General features: G+C 38.0%; 1 protein-coding gene across 8 annotated transcripts in view; it reads left to right on the top strand.

Moving 5' to 3' along the window:
* Positions 1-27,336, top strand: part of MCC (MCC regulator of WNT signaling pathway) — a 182,220-nt gene that overhangs the window by 51,062 nt on the left and 103,822 nt on the right. Inside the window, exon 1 of one of the 8 annotated variants that reach the window (XM_030968546.1) lies at positions 18,014-19,159. The exons of the other annotated variants lie outside the window; for them this stretch is intronic. The gene's annotated coding sequence lies outside the window, so the exon portion shown is untranslated. Of the gene's footprint in view, positions 1-18,013; positions 19,160-27,336 lie in introns of those variants that run through there. 8 annotated transcript variants of the gene reach the window in all.

Raw genomic sequence — 27,336 nt, 5'->3', positions numbered from 1 at the left:
GACTTCAAAGAAAACGTTTTTTCCTGGATTTGTTTGAGCTGCTTATCAGACACAGAGTGTGTTCCAGGCTTGGCTATTATTAAATTGAAGCGCTATAAAGAGATTAGTCAAAATGCCCAGACACTGTCAGCACTGACAATGCTCTTCTGCAGCCTCCTAATGAAAAAATACAAAGATTATGTAACTTATCTGCCTGATAATTTATTTTAATATCCTTGCTCCTAAAAAAAAAAAAGTTTGAAAAATGCCTTGTATGCTGTAAAATCTTTTAGTACAAATATATGTTGTGAAAGTACCATTAACAATGTATTGGATTGTCTAATTGCTTTTAGAGTTGATGTTTTTATTCATAGATAAAAAAGCCAGAGTTCATTCCTGGAAGATTTTTGGAGACAGGGATTGTAATATTTTCCCTCTACCTCTTCCAACTTGGAAAAGAAAAAAGTGTTATTGCCTTTGATCATACTTGAACATACCAGAACGTGGTTCTGTGTGGGAGCAGTTATAAGATTCTTCTTTCAGAAGGTATTTTTATTTATTCCTCTGCAGTCTCTGGATTTGTAGTTTGTAAAGGGACACATACAAGATCCTGAAAGAAGAATCCGTAGATTGCAAGGTTAAGGTTTGCAAAGGCAGAAGTTTCTGTGCTGTGTATGTGGGAAGAGAGGGCATGAAGAGAGGCTGTGTCATTGGTTTGGTCACCTACAGTCGGGTGTCATTACATTCCTCTTCTGGGGCTCTGAGTAGTTTATGTACAGTTGAAAAGGAAATGTGTTCATGTCACTTCTGGGTATTTTCCTTATGTTTAGGTTTTACTGTCTTTGTGACATTGCATGGTACTTCTAGCTGCAGGTTTTACTTGTGTTTAGAATTTCTGCTTTTCAGGTAGCTTGGAAAAGTTTAATTGGACTCTTCTCTAGTCCAATTATTACATGTTATTACAATTATTATAATATACCAATTTATGTACTCTGTGATGGTCTTTGAGTTCAAAGATTCTGAGGGATGGAGGTTTGGTGTGGGGATCTGATGCTGGTAAAGAAGGCTTTTTGACACTGGTGGCAAACTCCTTTAGGCAGTCCCAAGTCAGAATTTCCCATATAAATTAACTGTCTGTATGAATGATGTATATTTTCTGTAGATTTAGATTTTAACTATCTCTAACGAATAGAAATATTCGTTAAGACTCTGGAAATTGTCTTTTATGTTCTCACTCTCTTGTAATTGTATATGGAAATTTGTCATTAAAATCAAAATATTGACAGAAATTTTTTCAGCCCTCTCAAATGTAAAGAAAATAAGTATTTTTTCAGTATGCTTGTCTATACCCCTTATGGCTGTTTGTAATATTACGAGTTGCATGCTGAGTTTTATAAGTTACCCACAGTAACCTTTGCAGAATTTTTGAAATGCTTCAGAAGGTGATTGCTGGATTTTCTTGCAGATTATTGGGATATCACTAAAATGTAGTGACATCCCAAAATAGAAATTTACATCAGGATTATGGCTGATATATACTGATAACTGAAATAAGACACTGTTTTAAAAACAGGTCATTTATGCATTTTAAAATTTGAGGGTGTTTCAGTGTTTGATAGGTTCACAACAGCACCTCTGGCTTCTGATCTGTCAGAACAACTTTTTGAAACATTGCCAAAAAAAGTAAATTGTTTGATTGCAGTGATGGAATTATAATTGTCAGCACAGAACTGTGATTCATGATTGTGGTGACAGAGAAATACAAATTCATTACTATGCTATGTGGAAAGTCCAAAACTATTCCAGTGACAACTCAGCTGTCTTTCTGAACTGCACCCACAGAGGTTTGGCTGAAGCTGGTGTTCCCATAAAGCAGCACAGGTGCCTATCTTGAAAAGTCCTCCCTTTGCAGACTGTAAACCCAAAAGTATCACTTGCTTGCAAAGACACGTTATCTGGCCTTCATCTACAACAGGCTGTGATAATCCTATCCCAAACTGTGCTGGTTTCCTTCCTATCCTTCAGGGGACTGAATGCCTCTAGTTTGATAATCTTTTGAACTTTGCATCCTATCTAAATTGCACAGTTTGTTTACTGTTAAGCTGTTGCCAGGTAGGAGGTAGTAGAATCTAGCTGGCTGTTAACTGTACTTGGGACTGCCCCTCCTCAAGATACACATCAGCTGAACCTTCCTTTGCCTGGATTCATGTGCTTGAGATGAATTTGTGGCCGTGTACAGAAACCAAAGTGGCTATTTGTCATCTGCAGAAAAGACCAGGTACCCCCTTCAGAATGGTGTACTGAGAACTGTCCTTTGCCGTTTTACATATTCTACTTCTTTTTCCTTTTTACATTTTACATTGCATATAAAATATTTTATCTTAATAAGTTCCTTTTTCCATGTCTTAATCTATTTTTTCCTTTTTTTTTTTTCGCACAGCATTGTACAACCTATTTTTTTCCAAGCTACTGATGTTGCTGTTGTCTAATTTACTGACTTAGGTGGTTTGGTTTTGGTTTGTTGGGTTTTTTTTTTTTTTTTTTTTTTTTTTTTTTTGTTTTTTTTTAATTTAAACTGATTTTCCAGTGTACTTGGATCTTTTTATTTAAAAAACTCGTGGTGGTTGACCTGTTCATCAGCTGGTTCTTTCTTTTTGTATGTTGTGACCTCACTCCTGTAGGAAGAGATTATTCTCTCTTGATGCTTGGTATAGCACAGGTCAATGGTCTGCCAGGTATAACTCACCTGGTGGAAGGTCTGGCCCATGCTAACTAAGAATGCAGTTAATTTCAGTGAAATACATAAGCAAAGAAAATCTTTGAGAGAAAAATTTTTGTCTCCCTGAAGCAAATAGGCTATATGTGAAGAACAAAAATTGTTAACAGTATTTCCAATTATACTTTTCTGTCTTATGAGATGTAGGATTAAAGAATGGACAGAATATCTTTATTTCTCCTCTTCCACTAATGGATATCTTCCCTGTGGAGCAAAGTAGGAAAAAGAATTATTGATTCATAGCTGTCAAGTCAAAATTGCATGGAAATCTGTGTTAATTTAGTTACTTGGTGAGAGAGATCTGCAAAATGCAGAACTTTTTTTCCATGCTTTTTAAAATTTACAGATTCTGTCTCACATTCTGCAGGGTTGAATACCTATGAATACCCATAATTATCTTTCTTTGTGAAACTCCGTGTGGTTGAATTTCAATACCTACCCCTTCTGGAATGGAAATAAATGTGCTAATTGCTTTTCATGAAGGTAGATTTTCTCCTTTCCTATGAGAATTTCTTTTAACTTCCTATATTTCTGTATTCTGTGTTAGGCTGAATCTTTTTTTATAGCATATTTAAGCACTTTTAAATATAATGATTGATGCCAATGAGTTATAGGCAAGTGTCATATCTCATTCAGAATGTTACATAATCATGTTCTTCAGTAAGGAGATGTCATTTCCCTTTATAGAATCACAGAATGGTTGAGGGACCTCTGGTGATCACCTGGTCTAAGCCCCTACTCAGGTGGGATCAACTCGGAGCTGGGTGTCCAAGACTGTGAAAAGCTTTTGGATATCTCCAAGGATGGAGACTCCACTGCCCCCCTGAGTTACCCTCACAGGGTAACCCTGTGGTCACCCTCACAGAGGAAAGTGTTCAGAGGGAACTTCCCGTGTTTCAGTGTGTGCCCATCACCTCTGGTGCTGTCACTGGGCACCCCTGGAAAGAGCCTGGATCCATCCTCCTTGCAGCCTCCCTGCAGGAGTTTATGTACCTTGGTGAGATCCCCTGAGCCTTTTCTTCTCCAGAATGAACAGTCCCAGCTTTCTCAGCCTTTCCCCATAGGAGAGGTGCTGGAGTCCATCCATCATCTTGGTGTCCCTTTCCTGACAGTATGTCCATGTCTGTTTTGTGCTGGGGAGCCCAGAACTGCATCCAGCACTCCACCTTTGGCCTCACCAGAGCTGAGAACAACAGAAGTCTCACACCTCTTGATCTACTGTCAATACTTTGCCCAATCCAGCCCAGAATCCATCCATCTGCTTTGCAGCAAGAGCATGTTGCTGGCTCACATTCAGTTTGATGTCCACCAGGCTCCACAGGCCTGTTTCCCTCCAGAACCTTATCACACAGGACTTTTCCAAGGTGAGGTCTGAGTGAAATCTATAGCCATAGTGATCTTGATTTTTGACCACCTCTCTCCTCTCTGGATCATAAACTCTATTGTCTTGCGATTATGAAAGTGGTCAAATAATATTTCTGTAAGTGCATGAACTGTTGTGCCTTTGAAAATGATAGGAGCACAGTATATATTGGAATCAAAAAGAAAAAAAATAGAAACACCAAGGGAACTTTCTGTGAATAAACAAAATATTCACTTGCAGAACATTTATTGAAATAATTCTGACAGAAACTTTTCTGTCTTGGAGTGGCAAGAGAGGATAGTATCCTAGCATGAATAATTCCTTAAAAGGAATTAGTAAGCTTCAGAAATTGTCCGTTTATTTAAACATTTAATTTCATTCTCTTGAATGGTATGATTAGAATTCAGTAGATTTTTTAGTTGTTCTGATTTAAAGAAAAAAGGCAAAGTGCTACAAAAGGATGACCTACAGTGATAAAAAGAGGAAAAACTAGAAGGGGAAAACCTTTCCACTGTTTGTCTTTGTGCCTTTGCTGCTAATTTTAAGAGCAGATTACAGTGGCTTTTCATGGAAGTTGTTTTCCTTCCAAGAGAACAAAGGAAGAATTTTGCAGTTTTAGTTCTTACCAGATGTTGACATTATGTATGTTCTGTCTCATATAATGCTGCCTTCATAAGGATCTGAAAAAGCAGTACTACAGAAATAAATCACAGTAGGGAAGTTTAAATTTAGATTTTGTTTTTTAAATACAGTAATGTGGGAGTTTCTAGTGATAATGAGTTTTCTGTTAATCCAGAATCCAGCTCAGTTTGTTCACTTAAATCAGCTTTGAAGTTAAACTTAGATTTCAAAGATGCGTTCATAGTAAATTCAGTCTAAAAAGAGTGTGAATAATTCCTCATGTGGATATGGATGACCTGGATGTTTAGGACTGCATTATACCAAATCTCTGAGGATGACAGATTTATCTGGTATATGTGTGTGTTACTCTCAGTCACTAATAGGACACCATTTCTGAGAAGCAGGAAATTCTACAGTGATTGAAATCCATACACAGTCTGGCTCATTCACAATGTATAAACACAGTTCCCAATGGACCAAAACAAAGTTAAAAATTATTCCCTTTCCCATGAAAGGACTTTTTCTTAGCACCACTGTTCTATCATGGTCATGTGAACACTGGTGCTTGGCATGTGCCAAGGACAGAAGCACAGGCACAGGATGGAAGCACTCTACAGTATAGGAAAAGCTGGGGACAGGAATCAGCATCCGTTGGGAAAGGGGGAGGGAGAAACAGAGAGATGTCAAGAGGAAATAGACCTCAAATTTAAGAAGTTGTGTGAGTTTCTTGTGAACTTTTGCCATTGCTGATTCATGACTTCAGAGGGTTTCAGGGCATCATTCTGACAACTGAGTCAGCATTCATTTTTTAAATCTAACAGCAGAGATTTTACTGAGAAGTGAAAATGATGGATTTATGTGGTCTTTTGAAGTCAATTAAGTAATTCACTGTCCAGTTATAGCTCAGTTTTTTGGGTGTTTTCTAGATTTTCCCCCCCCATCAAACTGAGCTGTGTCTAAAGCTGTGCTATTTATTTGTCTGAATGGGAATTGTGAACAGTTGGTAGCCTTACATCATTTATCTGACTTATCCTGGAATAGTTAAAGAACCATGCTGCCAAGATTTAGTGATTATTATTTATTTAGACCAAGTGTAAAACCCCATCTTTTGTACAGAAAATATAAATAGAACAACTGATAGAGCAAGCTTTGTGTTAGATTTGAAATCCAGTAATATGCAGTACCATTGCCATGACAGTGATGCTTTGTCCCTTATAATGCATTTCATTTAAGGAGCTGAAATAAGCTGCACACCATTATTGATGAAATTCTGTCATTGTAGTGTATAAGAACTTATATTTCAATTTATTAATTTCACTACCTTACCATGATTTATCAAAAATCTTATTAATCAAACTGGTATTTCAATTGCAGTTGCTTGGCTTGGCCTTGCAAAGAGGAATGTATCTAGCTGGAGCGTGGTTATGAAATTATACTTGAAACAGTTTTTTAGCAAAACAAAGATTTTTAGAGGATTTTACTGAGGCTGAATTGGTTCAGGCTTACTTTTTTAAAGAATGACAGTGCTGTAGCTTTAATGTGGATTTTGTGGCATTGCTTAAAGGGACAATGTGATCTAGTGAAAATAGGTTGAGAAGATAGATTGTCGAAAAAGGTGACCATGACACAGAGGATTTCTAAACCATGAGGTCTTCTGATTTATATATTTTATGATAAATTGTTAGCGTCCTTTTTCTCTTGCTCATAATAGTTGTATTTAGAGCCTGGAAGCTCAATCACCAGATGTTCATTGGGTTTTATAGCTTGCCTCTGATTAGGCTTTTCTGCTTCTTTGTTTTTTGTGCCGGCAGTTCATTCTCTTCTGTCCTCCTTAGAGCTTCACTAAATGCACTGTGTGTTCTCAGCTTTCATTAGCCTTTTCTTTTAGCTCCCTTGCAGTTGCTTATTTATTGTTGCTGCCCTTGATCCCTTTGCCTTTTTCATGTGCAAGTCTACCTCTTCCCTGTCTCTGTCCTTTTATTTATGTTGCACTCCAAGACCGTGCAGGGTCCTCCAGAGTTCTCACTGATATTCTTCAGTCAAGGAAGAAGGAATCTCTCCTCTGGCAGGACTGACTGTGTGAGGCTGCAAGTGCTTGGAGGAAGGGCTTGGTTCTCTTGGCACAAAGACAAGCTTCTGCCCCGTGATTAATTAGCATGATGTTGCAGCAAATGAACTGTTGCAATTAAGCCAGTACAGTAATGGAACACAATGAGCAACAGCACTGAAGTCTGGCACAGGCTAGGGAAGGCTGATCCCAGGTTGTGTTGGTCCAGCCAAACCATTTTGATAAAAACCCACTCCTATTGTGTACCCATAGATACAGAGTTCCTGAAGATTTCACAGTATTTAAAAGTGTAATGATGAAAGTCAGGTTTACGGAGAACTTATGGTTTGAGTTTTTTGCCTTAGGAGTTGTATTTTTTTTTGTTGTTGAATACTTTGCACAAATTCAAGCTTCCTTGACAAACTGACAGGGGGTATGAGAGTGGTTTTCCTGGAGAGCTCAAAAGTTACAACAGCCAGGCTGAGTTTTCCTGAAATTCCTGTGTGTCATATTACTATTTTCCAAATAGCTGTCTCCTCAGAGTTTAGGTTTGATGACCACTGGCCATAAGCAATAATAGATCTTATGAGGGTACCTTTAGCTTTTCCCTGAGACTCCTCATGCAACCTCCCGAAATATCCTTCTCTTCAGTAGCTTTTTTTCTGTGATGGCATTTGTAAGCTGTCTGAATGTAGTTAGTTCTGGTTGTTCTGAGCTATAGTAATAGTAATTTGCAAATGTCATATGCCTAGAAATTCCACAGTGCCACTACTGTTTCTTCTTCTTATTCTTCTTGCCTAAAGCCAGAGTCTTATGGCAGCTTGAAAGGGAAAACAAAATGTTTAAGCAGAGAAGAAAACATTACTGAATGCTTTGATGCTCTTCTTTCCCTAAAAGAGAATAAATAGCTTTGAAGTTTAACTTAGTTCTGTTCCATCTGGTGGTTTACTAACTTGTCTGTGGCATTTTAACAGAAATTATGAAAAACAATTGATCTAGATAAACTGAGACCTTTGTGACCAGAGGAAAGGTATGGAGCATTGCTACAATGTCTCATGATATTAACCTGTGTTTTGCTGTCAGTGCTGCTGCATTTCCTCCATAAAATTTTACATGCAGAAAGATAAAGACCTGGCAACATCGTAATAAGTGGTATGCAATTCATAGTTATATGCTAAATACATTGATTATGATTATGAACTCAGTGCACTATAATAATTTTTCTGTATCAATTTAAGTATTTTTTAATTTTTTTAAGCCCCACAAAAACATTGCTTCTCATTGTGTTGAAGTAAAATGACCCCTGAAGTAAAAACATACTGCAAAGGACAGTGAGAACAGTTCTTTGCTAGGTCATGTTCCCAGGGATATTTTTTTGCAAGCCTGACAGTATTTCCAAATTATAATTGAAATGTGCCCATTTAAAAATCTGTGGACACAAAACTAATACCATTTTTTCTTTTTTTGTTCACTTTTTTTTTTGGTGACTCTGTTTTTTTGTCAAAGTGATTTTTAAAAAGTGCAGTCCTAAACTACATGGAAGTTGCAGTTTTACAGCACTGCTGAGAGGGTTCTGTTTAGTTTTAGTAAAATACTTCTATCTAAGACTGGGTGACATGAAGAAAGTAACTCAATGATATTGATAAATAGTTGTTGCCAAAAAATATTGATTGTCTAAGCAGTATACTAATGAAGGTCCCATAACTTTGTGTTAGTTGGACAAACTAACACTTGAGGATTTCACTAATCTTGCAAATGATAAATGTTTACTTATGTAGGCCTACCCATGTTCTTAGTGAGTTTTTATATGAAAGCTGAAGTTACCAGTATGAAATTGCTTTCTAATTTTAATAAAAAGCTCAGTGCAGATTTAAGGATAGCATTTTCTGAGTGTTTTGTGGCTGAATGCGAACTGGTGTTTTGTGATTCTGTTGAAAATTTTTCGTATGTGTTGGGACACAATGTAAAAGGTATTTTTAACTGTTCCAGAAAATACATGTTTATTATGGGGAAAGAATAAATAAATTAAAACCAGTTTGATTTTCCACTTCATTAAAGCTTGTGAACCGATTGGTGATTGGTAGATTCCACACACAGGATAAAAAAATAATTAAATTCCTTTAGGAAAAGGAAAATCAGTATGCTGAACCAAGTACAAGTGGAAGTGCTTTCCTATAGGGTCACAAATGGCAGCGTAGATGATCTATTACAGAGCTTTCTGTTGGGGTAGTTGCAGAACATGAGCAAAACCACATGGGAATTTAGTATCCTGGAGCCTTCTAAAGCTGTAATATAGTCAGTTGTTTGTGGCATGCAGCTTTTGAGAATTATGGCAGGATTACTCGGACCTTTTTTAGCATGTAAGATTCTTGGCATGAATTCCAGCTGAGGTGAGGCAGAAAACCATTAGAGACAGCCCAGATTCCAAAAGGCTAATTGTTTCAAAAGGAAGAGTAGTAAGTGCATGTAGTGTATTTGTCCCAGGGCAAGAGGAAACTTGGTGATCCCTCCCTTCCCATGCTTAATTTAAGAAGAGTAAAGGTATTACTCTATTTGTGTCTATTTATTTATTTACAGAGTTGTTCTGAGCAACAGTGATTTCAGTGTTCTGAAAACACAAAATGCTGTGTATCTACTATATATTACACACCCCTTTAAAACATCAGTGCCATTGGGAAAAAGACAGCTGTTTATCATTAAGTTAGAAGAAGATAATCCATAGGCAAAGTATTTGCTGATGGAAAGAAACAGACATTGTTTCAAACTACTTTTTCTTAAGCTAAATTATTTGCAGAGTCATGTTTTGGGAAATGAGGCTGGCCCATTCTGCTCTGTAAGGATCTGGATTTAATTTTTTCCCTCTTTGCACACTTGGTTGGAATCTCTCAAATATGTCCATTAGTTTCTTACAGATTGTTGGTCAGTAATATTCTAGCTTTGTTCTCCCCCTGTTGAAATCTAAAAGGACTGCTGTACTATCATTTTTGGCTCTTGGAATGTTCTGTTTTAAAGCTTTATCAGCCTCTGAAATATTTCTCCCTCCTCCCTTTCCTCGTGGCTCCAGTTTTGAATATATGAGAAATAGAGATGTTTTGATCAATGACATGCAGTTTTTCTGATGCTGTTGTGCCAATATGTTTTTCTTTACTAACAGTGTGACATTAAATACTTTTTTCCCATATTTTTCTTCATGTTTTCCTATCCTGGAAGCCCTGCTTTCTTTGGACATGTTCCAGAGAAAAGGATGTATATAAAACCTGACAATCTCAAGGTCTGCTTCTTTATATCAAAAAGCTGATCTTAGTCTAAGCCTGCTAGAGAACATATCTGAGAGTCTTAGAGCCACCATGAAAATAAACATGGTGAGAGGCCTCTCTTTGCTTTCTAATCATCCTGATTAGTTCTCAGTCCTAACTGAAGATTGACCACTTGACCTATTAAATTTATATGTTGTTTTATTGTGATAGAAATAGTAATCTAAATATATTACTTGTGCAGCTGTCTGATATTTTGAAAACCTTTTCTTCTATGATTCATGGAACTCATTTAGCTGTCACTGAATATCTAGACTTCCCAGTGTCCAAAATAGTGTTCTGTCTGGCATCTCCTGAACAGAGCATAGGTACCAACTGAGCAAGAGGAATGGCAATAATTACATCTTATCTTTGCTATGATATGTAGTTAACAACACAGGATATGGAAATTAATAGACACCTATGCATGCATCCATTTATTTGTCACATCTTTAAAGCAGGTGGCAGTACAGGAGAGTTTTCACTCTTCCCATAGATTTTAGCAGATTTTCGATTTTTCCATTTAAAATATTAGCTCTTCCATAAACCCCATGTTTCCATGTTTTAAAATACATTGTTTGATAATAATGTACTTCTGTAGCTTCAGCTGAGGTTCTTGGGATGACAGTTCTTAACTCCAGGGTACATGATCTAACATCTCTGCTTGGCACTTGGTTCTCTCAAAAAGTCTGTTATATTAATGTCTGTTTAATCTCAAATCAATTAAGAATTTATTTTGCATTGAATTTTGTCCAGTGCCTCATGGTTACATCGTGCTTTCTTGACTACAGCAAGTTCACTATTGTAATAAAGCAAAGATTTAAGAGAGCTACTCTCTCTGATGACTCATCTGCAAAGAATAACAAAAGGGCTTGACGTAACAATAAATTATTCTTTAACAGACAGTGATTGGTCTTGATGGAGATGAAAACTCTGGATGAAATAAAACAAGCATGTCATGCTCATTTCATAAAAACTACCCTGGTATAATCAGAATGGCTTTCAAGGGGTCAGAGGTCTGTGCAAGTCATGAGGAATCATAATTTGCACAAACCACGTCTTTTTGGTCTTATTGACTGTATCTCTTAAGAGCTACTATTATGCAATGCAATTAATCATCAAGGGAGTTTGGGTTTATGGTACATATTTGAAGTAAACTTTTTTTAATTGCTGGAGCTTTGAGCTGTGGACTTTGACTAAGTGCATTAGTAAATGCTTAATTTAAAGAGATTCTGTCACCCTGAAACATAATCCTTTTAAATTTTTTTCTATTATTATTCAAGAGGAGGCAGTCTAAAGAGTCTATCTAAGAGTCAATTCCCTTGCCAGCAGTGTGATTTCATGGCCACTCTGCTTTTTGCTTTCTTCAAGGTGTTTTTCTTTCCAGCAGTCAGTAAGAAAGCTAACTGGTGTAAAATAAGCTTTCTAAAATATGCAAAATGTATAATACATTGAGTTATTAAAATTAAGCATTTTCCCCAAGCAGTAATTAATCTTGATAGATCTGGTGTTGCCACCTTGTTGTTGGTGTTGCTGTTATTGTTATTATAAAATTTAAGGAATTTCTGAACCTTCTCAGCATTCTGACTGTCAATTCTGTTAATATAACCTACTTCATTCACTAGTTAGCCAAAACTTCAGTTTCACATGTACTGTGTAAAGGATCTTGACTGGACATCTCCTGCCTGTCTTGCTGCAGCTGTCTGAGAGGCTGCTGTTTGCCAGCTGTCTGCGCCACCTCTGTGGGCAGCTGCTGTTCCAACAGGTGCCTCTGCTTTCACTCTGTCTAAAGCCCAGCTCCTTTCATTCTAAATCTCTCTTCACCAGAGCTACTGTCCTCCCTTTTAGTGCACTGAGGACAATCCAGGTAGGACATCTGGCTGAAATACAGCCTGGCTGGTCCGTCATAAACGCCCAACTGAACCTGAGAGTCATGTTCTTTCTGAAATGATCCTCAGGTTCTCTTTCCTCTGTGCTCTCCCTTCTTATGGCCTGGCAGAGTTTTTACAATTCCTAATTCTGCTCTTTGCTTTCTGCCCTTCTTGCCAGAAGAATATGTATCCTCCAATACCGGTGTTCAGCTTACTGTTACCCTGGAGAGGTGTTCATTTCTTTCCTCTTCTAAGTGCCTATTTGCTCAGCTGTTTTAACAATGATTTTCCTATAGTCAGTGGTATGACAGTGATTTAGTCTTGACAGAGACACAGCAACTAAACTTCCTCTAAAATCAGAGGACTTATCCCATACAGGGTTTTTTTTGGTCAGAGTTGGTGACTTTGAGGCTCCTCAAGCCATTTCACAGACTTTTATGCTGAGGCACAAATAAAATACTTCGTTCTCTGAGGTTTTGAAAATCTTGGTGAGACAAAATGCTATAAATTTATTTAACACACTTAAGGCTGTAATAGGTAATGTGAAGTTGTCATATTATACATCACATTTATTTCACTAGTAGACTAATCTGAGACCTGTAAGGATGTGGTATTTTTAGTCAATTATTCTATGACATTTTGCCAGTTTAACTACTAACTACTAGTGGTGTCCACTAACTACTAGTTAGTTTTGCCACTAACTACTAGTGATGTCCACTACTTGGACATCACTAACTGGTGGCGTCCAAGTTGGTGGTTTCAGTTAGGATAGCTAAAAACATGCCTTCTCTTTACTGCTGGCTAAGGTACATGTGCTACCAAAACTCCCAAAGTGTAGACCTGGTGGGGAAATCCTGTTTTTTAGAGAAAATCCCATTTTTTCGAGAAATTTTCTCTACCTGAATGAAGAAGGCAACATTATGCTCCAGCTGTACTTTACTTGACAGTGCAGAAAATCACGTTTATGCCATATCAAAAACCCCTTCAAAGCAGTGTAAATCAGTTTCTGCAACAAAATCCCTCCCTCCCTCCCCATCACCTTCCCCTCGCCTTCCCCTGCCCTTTTCTTTTCTGTGTAAAGTGTGCTAGCTTTTCCGGAAATATTGTCAGAGAGATTGTGTATTCTGTGAAAGCTTAGGCTGTGCCAAATGCAAATCTCCTTTGCTTTTTGAAGTTTTAAGTTTACAGTACCTTTGGTCACCTGGTCAAGGATGCGATGGAAGCTTGATAATATATTTGAGGAGAACAATCACAAGCAGATTGCTAAAGTAGCAAACAACTAGGAGGTTTTTACCCCTCTTTTTATACATGTTGGCATGCCCAGCAGGATAGGGACATGAAGACAGAAAACCTTCCTGAATTGAAGAGTGAAATGGATCTCTCAGGGTGTGTTATGCAAAATGCCTTAACAACACAAACTGGGTGTGCTTACTCTGGAGTAATACCATAGGGGCCAGCATGGCTTCTGTAACTCTTGGCATTCCCAAACTGGCTACTTTTTACACGTTACTTTTTGTCACTTGTTTCAGAATCCATCTCATATCACCTGGAATGTATTTTTTATCACAGTTTCCTCAAATCAGAATAGAAATGTCTGGCATTGGCTTGCACTGTTATTTTTTCCAGCCAACCTTTCCTGGTAGCAGAAGAAAGAGCAGCAGAGTATTCCCAGTGCTTTTATTATTTTATAACACCCTTCATGCCACCCGCTTGCAATACCTGGCACAGAGTCTGTGAATGAGATTACACATCAGGCCAGTTAGTGCTCTGGAAAGTATAACCTTCTTCACATCTTTCTGTGAAGAATTAAATGTACTTAGTACTCTAATGCAAGCAAGCCACATTGCAGATGAAAGTCCTCAAACTCATCTGCTGGGTGTCTCAACTAGGTGGATTTTTGCCTTTGTGTTAACTTACAGGTATTTTCTTATGTCAGTCTACTCTTGCCACCAAAAATGTCTCAGATCCATTAAAATAAACAAAAAGGAACATTGTTAGGTAAAATATAGATAGTAGAACTTGCAAAATTGTAGAGAAATAATTTCTAAAATTTATAAAACAGTCTGGTTTAAATAAATGTAACTTTATTACAACAACATTTAATAATTATATTGGTTGGTTTGTTGGTTGGTTGATTTTAAACACAACAATGGATTCAGTTATGTACATTTCATTCCAGTAGAAAATGTTGAGTCTGTAACTTCTATTTACTTATTTTTTGCAGTCCAGACATTCCCTGTGCAAGTATGCAGCATTTCTGAAAATAGTTTCTTCTAGACTGCAGTGGACTTATTTCAGACTGCTCTGATGTGGCTAGAACATCCCCCAGTCAGAAGCAGGGTGCTTATAGCACTGAATTAATCCCTGTCTACTGCAGAATCCTGAGGTTTAGAAGTTAATGACATGAATGACTTACCTCTTTTCAGTTATTCAAACTCACCTTATTCTGTGATTCTGTAATATTTTCTCTTTCCGAAGGTAGCAGGAAGGTTAGTAGCCTGTTGCATGGACACATACTTTGAGAATCTCTTCTGAGTAACAGTCAACCTGCTGTATTAACATTATTCCGTGGCTTGCATTTTTGCCAAAAAAAAGAGAAAAAAATACAAGCAACCCAAACCACAAACCAAAAGCCAGGTGTGGAAAAAAAAAAATTGCAGCAACCATTTTTCCATTATGTGTCTTGCCACAAGCTCATCATGAAGATTGTGAAATCATGAGAAGGTGTCCATTTGCCTTGGAAGTGTCCTCACAAGAATTTCTATGCTTGTACAGTTGGGAGTATCCTGTCCAGTAAAAAATATCCTAAGGTGACATAGTTTTGGATGCTTCTGTGGAATATTTCTTCATTAAATTAACTACTCAGCATTTCCATTTACTATGAAGTAATACTGAACACCAGTTTCCAGCTGTCCTGTTAACTGAAATACAGATTTAATTTAAAAGATCACTAAAAGAGTGTAGACTTCAAGAGTTGATGCCCTGGGTTGATACTAAGCTCTGGAATTGTCCAGTGCAGCACACACAAGGCCCACATCTTAATTTTCCACTGTCAATGAGTTAACATAGCAAGAAAACCAAAACTGCACCAGAGCCACATGATAACAATATTTGTATTAGCTCATCCATCTGGCTTTTTAATTTTTAAACAAATATTAGGAACTGTTGTGTGGCTTGGGAGGTAGTTAAAGTAGTACATATGTATCCCTAAGATGACTTGTTAAGGCTTAGAATGGAACAATTTTATCAAAGTAAAAATAATATTGTATAGTTCATTCATCATAAAATCTGTTAGGAATACATTTCATTCTCAAGTAAACCCTGAGGAATTGCTCATTTTGCAAATAGTGAAACTTTAGCTATAACGTGTCAATTATTAAGTTATTCCTGCTCTACTAATTTTTGCTGCTCTGAGGTTAGACACTGCTACTAGTGAGATTCCATGGTCTAATTCTCACCACAGCATTACCATTGGTTCTCTAAATAGCTTTAATTAAATTGTTTAATTTCTGTTTCTGAATTCCCTCTTTTTAATAGGGACCACAGTATTTTTACAGTTGGTATTTTCTGAAAATACTTATGTTTTATGTTTATGTGAAGCATCCAGATGTGATTTTGGGTTTTTTTTTAGACAAACTTAATTTTAAAAAGTAAGGGAGTAGTGTGAGTTAAAAGCAGTAGTGTTGATTGAAAATTAAAACTACTCATTGCATTAAAGTGCAGGGTGTCCTCTGGGGTTTTTTATTTGTTGCGCTTTGTATTCTTCCTGCTAGTAATATGCCACAGAATATGCAAAGTAGACACATAAGAAAACACCATGAACTCCTGTCTGTGATCACCTGAGGCTTACAAGAAAGCTCAATGATTTCTGGGTTTTTTTCAAAATCTGTTGCTTAAGTAGGCAAGCACCAGATAAGGTTCAATCAAAAACAAGGGGAATAAAGAAAGAGCAGGACAGATGGAAAGGAAATTTAGTCCGAGCCCAAGGTTATGCAGAATTAGTAGAGCTCAATTTCAGATACTTTATCTTCCACGTCAGACTTAGGTTCATGTAGTTAGGTATGTCCGACCTTCCGCCAAGGGCCTACAAACCAGATCAATGTGATCCCGACCTGCGCCTGCAGGTAACGAGGTTACTTGTGTTATCAGCAGCTGTGATTTGATACCCACCAAGGGCAGCAGTAAGAGCTATGGCACTTCTAAGGTAAAATAATTTGTAATTAGAGGTAGGAGAAAAAGACATGAGACTGCAGCATAGATGAACACACTGTCATGGTCTAAATGGGTTTAATTGTTAATACTGTGCTTGAGCCTGCAGCTGATGAAGCAGCAAAAAACTGGGAGTGGGGAAAAGGCATCCCCATTAGAAGTGTGCCTACAAAAGAAACTGTGCTGACAAAACTATAGTGCCTTATCTACAGATTATATAGTCTATTGACTGTTTTTATACATGACCCTCTATTTATTCTTGAAAATGAGTTATACTTACTTACTATGTGTAGTTCTCCTGCCCTACCCTTGAGGTTTTCTGTTAAAAATTATGCACCCACACACCCTGATTATGGCTTATCTCAGAAGAATTCCCAGGCCTTGCATCAGTGAGCTGATTTGCTGCTGTGACTTTTCGGTACTTAGTCGGTGAAAGAAATTAGATATCCTTTAAGCACCTGTACCTCAAGTGTGCTTCAAATGCTAGGAAGCATTAAGAGGGTCTCTTCCAGACAAAAGTCTCTAGATGCTATAGTACTGCCTATTTTAATTTGAAATAACAGTGGTATTCCTTTACAGATAAGTTTTTTGAAAGAAAAAATGTTAGACTCTTTGAAAATTCCCAATTGTATTTGAAGGGGCAGATTCCAGGATGTGTCTCTCTAAATCTCTGCAAGACTGTAATCCTGTCTGAAGTGAGCTTTCTTTACCTTTTCTTTGCAGCTTAGAAAAATCCCCAAAGTTTTCTTGTGACATTTCAGAAGGGTATTAGTAGAGTCCTATGTTAACTTCCACATGAAAACAAACAGGAAAGCTGTTGGTATGTGCTCTATCTTTCTTCATGTAGCAGTTAATAGCTATTAAATTATCAGTAGCCAGGTTGCTAATTTGTCAGCCTGAAATACTTGAAGTTAAAGGGCTAAATACACTTTTATTATATGTGTCTGACAGAACAGTGAAAACCAATAAATTGTCAGCTTCTCTCCTTGTTTTGATGTATTTCTTCAGAAAACAGCCTATCCTAACACTTAGCAGAAGAGATAGTAGTCCTCTCAATTCTTTCAGGCTTCCCTTGGTCCTCCCAAATTTGTTTTCTTTGTATGTCTACAGGAAGGGTATTTTAACTATTTGAGCCATAGATGGTTCAAAATGATCCTATTTCACATCTGAGGTGGACATCCTTATTCTGGTCCAAGTTTCTTCATAGTTTTAAACATAGATTCCTTTGATACCCTGCTTCAGATTGCAAGCAAAGAGGTAAAGTAATAGAGTATGTCTTTGCTGTATTTAATTCTTTAACTGTATATTTTTGAAGCTTATGTCAAGTGTATTTACCTCAGAGCTTTGCTGGCTGTGGCCTGCTCATGTAAAGAATAACTACAGCAGTCTTGTTTTTCCATAGTCTCCTGCGTATGTGTTAATTAGTTACTGGTTACCCACTGTGTGCCAGCCTGACTTCAGTGTGCCTGTGGTGTCTGAAGCTGGGAATGTTCCAGTTGCAGCAGCAGTTTCGGTTCCAGTTAGTGCCAAGTCGCTTTGTTTTAATGATCCTTGCAGATGACTTGGGAGAGCAACAATATTTCCAGACAAGACACATCAGCCTTAGCTAGAGCTGCCATAGTCTTGGGCTGCTGCAGGAGTTTTGGGAGGGGGGAGAAGCTGAAGAAAGCAGGGCTGTCTAGGGACTGGGGGAAAGGTGTGCTTGATTATCTAGAGTACTGTGGAGTTATTCCCATATTACATGTGAGAAAACAGTGAGGGCTTGTCTACACAGGGGTGTTATGCAGTTGTGTTGTTAGCCAGTACATTGCTGTATTTAAACAGCTGTAATTATGCTGGTAGAATTGCCTGGGTGAGACTCTCCTCTGAGTTGAAACATACCCTTTTCTGGTTGTGAGGTGTACTGCTTTGGAAGAAATTTCAAGTGACCTAAAAAAGGAAAAACAGCCTGGATGTCTGGATAAATACAAACTAAGACCAAATAAGTTATACTCAGTAACTATAGCCTTTAAAACATTTCTCTCATGCTATATAGCCTTCCTGGCTAGACAGGCCTTGAACAGGATAGTAATGGGCTTTTTCACTATTTCTTCTGCTTGCTAATACTGTGTTACTATTTCCTTGTGTCTGCTGTCTTCTCCCAATATCACTGTAGATTTTTTGTTTGTCCTAGAGGCCTTCTTTTGCAAAAGAATTCATATGTACAACAGCAGGGCCACAGTTCCTAGAAGTTATTCTTAAAAAAAAAAGTAAACTCAAGTATACAGAATATATAGCAAAAGATGAGATATTCTCTGGCCTATACAATTCTGTGTGGAACAATTTTCCCACTGTGAAATTGCACTGGCTGTAATTCAAGAGTTAAGTGCTTTTCATAAAAAGGACTTCTGATCTAATGCCTTCTCTCATCTTACTGCAGGACTATTAAAGCCCTCTCCAACAGCATCCAGATGTAAAGATGTACACAGCCACAAACAAATAAAGAAAAAAAAGAGCACTTGCCCTGTGAAAGAGAACTCGGTGTAAGAGTTGGAAGAAATAATTTCAACTTTTGTGCCTTAACTGTGAGGAAGAAAAGGCCACCTTTGTCCTTTTCCTATAAGTTAGGAGTTTATATCAGTTAATGAATGGTATTGTAAAGACAAACCAACAGGCTGATGAAGAAAAACAGGACCACAAGCATTTATGAAAAGTGGAAAATCTCACTGAAATACAAACAAAAAGAGTGACAAAGGTTACTGCAACTGAATAGTACTTGGTTTTCTACTCATTTACTATTATAAGGTACTAGGTACAGGAACCTCTCTGAATAACCATATAACTGAAGCACATTAATGGTGAAAAAAAGAAATTAGCAAACCAGTTAGAGGTCTAGAAATTAATGTTTGTCAAGCAGAACTACATAGCAGCTGAATTTTCACCAGAATTCGGAAGACATATACAGTGACCTCCCATGGGAAGTGCTAAAGATACCTTTGCTTGGGAAGCGTACATCTACTGGTAGGTTGTATTTTCATCAGCATGTTTGCAATCTTTCCATTTGGTGAAAGTGCAAAAGCCTTAATTTTTAATTCATTACTGGTTAATGTTGGTTTGCAGAGCTGTTTGTTTAAGGTGTAGAACAGTGGCATAACTGAGGCATTACTTTTGTGAATCAAAGCGATGTATCCTTCATGATTTTGTTGAGGCCAGAGGCTGTAAACCAATTTTTGCATGTTTTCATTGTTTTAAAGAGCAAATAGTCCTAGGACTTCTTGAATTAACCAATACAAGTGTACAAGTTTTCCCACTTTAGCATTTGAATACTTTTTTTGGTATTATAAAGCAAGTTTTGAAGAGAGGAGGAATGTTGGACTTTGAAGTTAAAATTAGATTTAGCCACAATGTGATGATCATTTGTGCCTGTCATTGATTTCATAGAATTATTTAGGCTGGAAACAAACCTTTAAGAACTGAGTCCTGCCATTAATCCAGTAGTGCCATTAACCAGCAGTGCCAAGTCCACCATTAAACCATGTCCCCATGTCATCTACCCATCTTTTAAATATCTGCAGAGATGGTGACTATACCGCTTCTCTGGGCAACTTGTTCCAATGCTTGACAATCATTTTGGTGAAGAAAGCTTTCCTAATTTTCAACCTAAACCTCTCATTGAGACTATTTCCTGTCATCCTGTCCCTTGTCCCCTGAGAGTATAGCCTGACCTCCACCTGCCTGCACCCTCCTCAGGTGGAGTGAGTCAGGGAGTTGGGGAGTGTGAGAAGGGCCCTCTGAGCCTCCTTTTCTCCAGGCTGAGCCCATTTCCCCATTCTCTCAGCTGCTTCTCAATGGACTCGTGCTCCAGCCTTTTCTCCAGCTCCATTCCCTCGTCTGGGCACCCTGTGGCCCCTCAGTGTCCTTCCTGAATGGAGGAGCCCACAGCTGCACCCAGCACTCCAGCTGTGGCTGCAGCGCTGCCCAGCACAGGGCCACGCTCCCTGCCCTGCTCCTGCTGCCCCACTGCTGCTGACACAGGCCAGCGTGCCCTTGGCCTTCCTGGCCCCCTGGCCACACGCTGCCTCATCTGCAGCTGCTCTTGACCAGCTCCCCCAGGTCCTTTTCCACCAGGCAGCTTTCCAGCCTGTAGAGCTGAAGGAGTTGTTGTAACCCAAGGGCAGGACCCGGCGCTTGGTCTTGTTGAACCTCAGACCATTGTCTTCGTCCCATGGATCCAGCCTGTTCTGATCCCTCTGTAGAACCTTCCTGCTCTCCAGCAGATCAACACTCCCCCCCAGCTCAGTGGCATCTGCATTATCAACAGGACTGGTCCCAGCACTGGACCCTGGGGAACTCCCAGCCACCAGCTGGATGTAACTCCATTCATCACCACTCCCAGGGTCCAGGTGTCCAGACAGTTTTTCACCCAGACACCGCAGCTGAAGCCATGAGGAGCCAGTTTCTCCAGGAGAATGCCATGGGAGACAATGCCAAAGGCTTTACTAGAGCCCAGGCAGATAATATTCACAGCATTTCCCTGATCCATTCAGCAGGTCACCTTGTTGTAGAATAAGATCAGGATAGTCAAGTAGGACCTGCCCTTCATAAACCTATGCTTGTTTATCTTCATAGATGCTAATTCCATGTTTCAAAAGTAAGCATGTTTATTTATTTTTGTTCTGTGGTCCAAGCCCTGATCTGTTATAGGATATTTGACCTTTCATTATTATTACTGAAAATTGCAAACATATGTGCAAAAGCCAGAGTGTAATTGTAGTCTTTATTCTGCTTACAACTGCTTAAAAAAACACCACCAAAGCTGGTAAAGAAGCCTAACACTGAAACTTAAGAAATTGTCATTCTGAGGAAAGCTTTCTGGACCAAAGTAATAGAAACAACTGCTGCTGTGCATGGGGAAGCTGGCTGTGTTTAGGGAAATAAAAATTAATGTATTTCTTGTTTCTTTTTGTATTATTTTTTGAGTGCAAAATCCTAGACTGATAATAGAATATGATGTTATCTATATATTGATGGGTTTTTTGTTTTGGTGGTGGTGTGTTTTTTGTTTGTTGTTTTGTATCTCACTGCTCAATGTGCTTATACATATGTATTACCTTAACTCATGGTAACTCCATGCAATGATTTTCAGCAGATTTTTTATTTCTTGATAATTTTTATTTCTTTTGATAATAATCTACCCATTAGCCCTGATGGTAGTCAACCAGAAGAACAGGAAATACTGAAAGAAACTTTTATTTTCCCAGCTCTTGTGATTTTGCTGCTGTTGCTCAAGTATTTCAAATATGGAGTGCAGAGCAAGTGCAATAAGATTTCCATTCAATTTAACAGTCTAAGAATTTTTCAGGTGTTTCTTTATTCCCCCTTAGGACAAATGTGCCACATGCTACTTTTTGTCCCTGCTTGTCTATTCATCTTTTCTTTAGCTATTCTAAATCACTATACTAGATAAGAAAGTGGAGAGGTCAGTGAGAGAAGTGGTTTTCTCAAATTACATACTGCTCATATGTGGCTGCGTTTGTATGGATGTTATAGTGGTTTTGTCTCAACGACAGGTCTCATTCTAGATTGTTTTTTTCAGCCTCTTCTCTCCTGTTTTGAGATCATAGTCTTTAGTAAAATAACCCTAATCCAGTCATATATATAGACCTTAAAATCAGTTTATGTTCCTTTCCAGTAATCCAGTGATCTAAAGCCATTTCTCTCTGGGTAGTATTCTGTTCTTTCTTCTCCTTTTGTTCTGGTTTTCCTGAGTAGAAGCTGGCTCTTTCTGTAAGAAAAAAATTTTAAATAATTTTTAATCATTTTACAAGTAGTGCACAGTGGAACTAGTAAATAACTATTGGGAGGATGTCTAATAAAATCCATTTATGCAAATACAATTATCAAGAATGTTTCTCATGTTCAGTTCAGCATTCATGATAAAATACATTGTGTTCTGCAGAAGAAGCTGATGTGAATCCAGACTGAGGTGAGGCTGGAAGTGGCTTCTGCTTATCCCATTTCCAAACAAAACAGAAGATACAGCAAACAATTCTCTTTTTCAACCTTTCAGTGCCGTTCAGGGACTTGAATACTTAAAAAATGAATAGATCAGTAGTTATAGATACAGGGTAGTTTTTAATGGTATTTTAATACTGAGTCAGTGATAGCTGGAGGCTTGACTGAATTCTGCCAGGTTCTGTTTCATGGAGCATCTCTTGGCAATCCCGTCTGTTGCTTGGCTGTCCTTGGAGGGAAAAGGTTGTTCCACACATCAGGCTGGAACTTCCTCTGTTTTAACTTTTGTTCTCTCGTGTCCTCCATGCAGCTCAGCAGGGAGCACGGCTGTATCTTCATGCTAACCTCTTCATGGCTACTGGCAGGCTGCATGAGGTTCTCTAAAGCTGCATCTGAACAAGTAATCACAGCCTTTCCTCAAGTGCTCAGCACCCTGTTTATCTAGTTGGCTCTTGGAGAAGCTTGTTTAGGTTTCTTCATGACAGGATAAGGGGGAGTGGCCTTAACATGAAGGACGATAGGTTTAGATTATAAATTGGGAAGAAATTCTTCACTCTGAGGGTGATGAGGCTCTGGCACAGATTGCCCAGAGAGGCTGTGGACTCCCCATCCCTGGAGGTGTTCAAGACCAGGCTGGATGGGTCTCAAAGTAACAGGGTCTAGTGCCAGGTTTCCTGCCCATGGCAAGGGGTTTGGAGCTAAATGATCTTTAAAGTCCTTTCCAACCTAAACTGTTCTGTGAGTGTATGACTCCAGACATTATGATTTGAATGTTGTTCTGGTGCTGTGAGGCCCAAAACTGAACACACACTTCCAAGGGGTGGTCTAAAGAGCACAGAGTTAAGTGGGAGTGTCAGCCTATCTCCTGAATCTGGATTCAGGATACTATTAGTCCTTATTGCTGCCATTGTGCACTGTGGGCACCTGTTTAGCCTTTTTTTCTTTTTACCAGATCCTTTTCAGCTAAGGTTTACAAGTCAGTCAGTCCCTAGCATGCCCTATTGCGAGTTTAGTTCATCTTATCTGCCAGAGATTGCATTTGTCCTTGTTGAATTTAATGAAATTACTGCTGGCCCAGTCCTTCAGCCTGTTTGTTTGTCTCTCAGTGGCAGTCCTGCCCTTGAGTATATCATTGAAATGGAGGTTGATTGAGATCATTAATAATGACAACCAATGATGAATCAGAAAAAGAACAAAACATACCATAATCTTTGTATGATACCATCTCCATTAAAAATAATCACCATTTTCAGGCACAGCCTACAATTCAGCAAGCAGCTGGGGATGATAAATTGGAGCAAAGTGAATATACCCATTTTTCCTCTCCTAAGAATAAACACGTGTTTATATTGAGATATGTAGATACTTACCCATTGTATCCATTTAGCTTCTCTTCTAGCATTGAACACACTTTGCTGTTGGCTTCTGTCACTTAATGTTTAATTTTCAACCATCAATTCTTAGATGTAAAGTAATCTGCTATGTAGGAGAAATTGAGTGTGGGTTCCTACATTATGCTGAATGGAGTGGGCTGGAAGATAAGCCTTGTTTTTAACTCCAAATGTACTATGTACTTATGTGTGTGTCATCAAAGCTTTTTTTAATGTCTGCCTTCCCTGTCTGAAATAGGATGTCACAAAATGTAATGAGAAATTGAGAAAAGTAGAAAGAATGAAAAAGAATCTCCAATGGACTATATAAAGCTTCCAGAGAAATATTGCATATTGGTACTAAATAATAAACTATGCTGTCAAAAATACATAGCTTAGTTACAGATTACGCAAAGTGTATTTTCAGGAGACTTTGTGTGCAAAAAATTATCTAATAAGCTTTTATAGATAATGGGAAATATTTCTGAGGATAGCTCTCCTAAAGGAACTAAGGGAACCTAAGACTGAAAAGAAAAAGAGTATAATTTAAGAAGAAGCTTTCTTTTATGCATGTAGGCTGGGTGTTTATAGTGTTTATAAAAGTTTCTGAGAAATAAAGTTGTACTCTGAAATAAATTAAAACTTTGTTATGGGTGGAGTATTGGAAGTATGTCTCAAATATAGTTTAAAGTAATGCTGAAAAGAAGAAGTGTCAGGAAGATCAGAGTTAGTAGTTTTCCTGAGGGTCTGAGTTATATCCAAGTTACTGATACCTATGGGTAAAAGTGTTTAGGAGGCTTTTGTTGTTTCTGTTAGTTCCTTTGGAAGGGCTTCTAAAAATCTTTCATTATACAGATTTTTTTGCATAAATCTCTTGCCTCCTCTCATGTGGTCTGTATTCTTCCTCTAATTTCCCCATGTCATATTTGACCCTTTTTGTGATACCTTTTGTGAATTCACACAACTTGAGTTTTCTTGCACAGGGAATGAGTTGCTGGGTAGAGGAATCTGTTTGGTGTAGGATCTGGAGATGTATTGTTCTGTGACCTCCTGTAATGAACCATTTTCTTCACTCATTAAGTTTCAGTAAAACTTTTTATTTCATTCTAAGTCATCATTTTGGCATCTTATTTTACCTTTACTTGGTTTTTCTGGCATGCTGCCTTGGTTAACTAGCTTTGAAATAGCTTTCTTACCTCTTTTTGTAGTTTGCCCACTAATAGAAGTATGACTGTAGAAATTAGCAGTTAATGTCCCAATGTTAGGCACTATATAAGCTGTAAATGTTGATTATTGTTAATGAGCAATGAGGAACACTGTATTCATATGGGAAGGGAATGTCTGATTTCAGGAATTTCCAGAGTAATAAAAACTGCTCAAAAGAAGGAGAAAGTTTTGCTTTTGCTTTTGGATCTTTGGTGAGCACTCAAGATTGTTCTTGGTAGGGCAGATATTTTCCATGTACTATTTTCACATTTGATTACAAGATGCAGTGTCTGGACATCTGGAGTAGTCACCTCACCTTTAAAACTCACCTTTTTAAACTCACATTTAAAACTGAAGTAGTCACCTCAAATTATTTTCAAAAAAACAGTACATGAAATACCTTTTGCAGAATACACTAGGTTTGGTCAATTATATTTAAGTATCATTTCAGGTTTAATATAGTAAAAATTTTGCCAAAGTAGATAATGCTGGCTCTTCTGTGACTTTTCTTGTTTCATGAAAACATAGTGAACAATTAAATTTTAAAAATCTGGTGATGACAGAAGTCCAATACATAATTCAAGTATAATCTCTATTTTTTTAAGTACATGAAAAAATACTGTAGTTGAACCTCACTGAAAAGAGAGTCTATCTGAGTGTCATTTGAAATTGTGTGATTGGATCCCTTATTGCTGTTGCAGTTCTAGACATGCTAACTTTATATGACACTAGGGACTAATTTTAAAACTGAAATAGTCACCTCAAATTTGCCAGATTAATTGAAGAACTAGGCACAGTATTGGTTGATATGAAGGAGAATATGGCAGAATACTAAAGACTATGACTTTTTATTCCTGGATAACTTTTTTAATTCTGTCAATTTGACAGGGTGTCATTAGCTTTTCTTGTGTGATTGATGTGGCAGAAGAAAAGTGTTTTTTTGTTTTCTGAAGAGTGAAAGATGCTGACAATGAAAATAAAATACCAAGACAACTAGCACTTATTAAACCACTTAAAATGAATTATGAGTTTGCCTTTTAAAACTTCAGGATTGCACGGACTTTGCAAAACCTAGTGCCAATTAGAGAGTTGTTTGGCATAGAAGAAACTGGACATTATTGCAAATAGAGCTAACATGTAGTGCAAACAGAGATGGCTTTGGCATTGAGACCTGCTGACCAGGTTAAATAATCACAAAGCAAATTTAGACCAGAACATGTATTGAAACTTTCCTGATTACTGATCTAACTCCACTTCTGAATCACAACGTCTCAAGCTGCTCCTTCAAAGTTGCCATCAAGTCAGCAAGGATACACTGTGCTACGCTATTTAAAGTTTCACAGATGTCAAGAAAATTTGCCGGGATTTGAGCAGGATTTCCTTCTGGAAATCAGAGTAACAAGGAAGTAGCAAAAGTGGTTAAATGATGTTTCATAACGGACTTGGCTGCACAGACAAAATGTAACAAGTAGAAGGTCATATCCTGTAAACACTCTCATTTCTCACTTTCCAGTAGTTAACAATTTGTAACCAGATACAGCATGCAGTGTGGTTGAATTGAGAATTTTAAGAGAAGATTTTAGTAGATTTTCAATGTTTCTGTGTAAGAGTTGGTAGAAAATTATTGTCTTTGGGTTGTTTTGAGATGTGTTCCATTGCTTTATTTTGGGAAGAGAATGGGCAGAGAGAAATGGATAAATAAATAAATGGAAAGAAAGGTATTCACACTTCCATTGGCCATTGATTAAACAATCCTTCTGCTTCTGGTCTCACTTGAGTGAGTTAATCAGTGTTAGTGGATTATGGCTGCTGTCACAGGGTAGAAACTCCCTTAATGACACAGTGTTCATGTGATGCTTAAAATTCTGCTGATCTGCTGCTACACATAAGAAGAAAATGAGACTTTTATATTTTTGGTAGTCATAATTTGTCTAGGTCTTGTATGTCTACTAAAGATTTATCTTTCGATTAACCCACTTTGGGCTGAATTTTGACTGGGGTGTAAGCAGCATTGATTTCAATGCTGTTACATGGCTTACCCCTCCATCTTAATAAGGTCTCAGTTCAGCAACAATCCTTTCTTCCAGGAGTATTTCTAACAATACCACTCTTATCAGGGCACTCTCATCAACAACCAAAATGTTCCTGATAGCAGGAGCAGTAGACCCGAGGGCCTGGTTTATTGACTGCGAGTGAAAGCCATTCCACTTTGTCAGTAGTTTTCACATCTGTGTTTGTGCTGCTGAGCTACTCTGGAGAGTGACCTATGCAGATTTTTTCCTTCACCTCTTTAGATTAGATTCCCTCTTGCAGCCTTGGTTTGGTTATGGAAAGAAACAGTACCATTCTTGGCATACCAGTGAACATTTTTCTTCTGCAGCACTAACCTCCCTCTCCTGTGTATGTTTAAAGTGCTCTCCTTGCCAATTGATGACTGATCTCATAACCTGCTTTTTTCTGCTATACTGTGTTAGACTTGCACTGCCAGTCCTCAGCTTCATTTTTGTAAATAACTTCTCTCCATTTTCCTCCCCTTTTCCCTTTACTCCATGCTCTTTCAGATTCTTTCCCTTTCCCACCAGTATTTTGCTAGAGTTGGTTGTTGTT

This window comes from Camarhynchus parvulus, chromosome Z, assembly GCF_901933205.1.
Source record: "Camarhynchus parvulus chromosome Z, STF_HiC, whole genome shotgun sequence".
NCBI classification, from domain to species: domain Eukaryota; kingdom Metazoa; phylum Chordata; class Aves; order Passeriformes; family Thraupidae; genus Camarhynchus; species Camarhynchus parvulus.
Note: the sequence above shows the minus strand (reverse complement) of the source record. Positions and strands in the feature narration are given on the sequence as shown.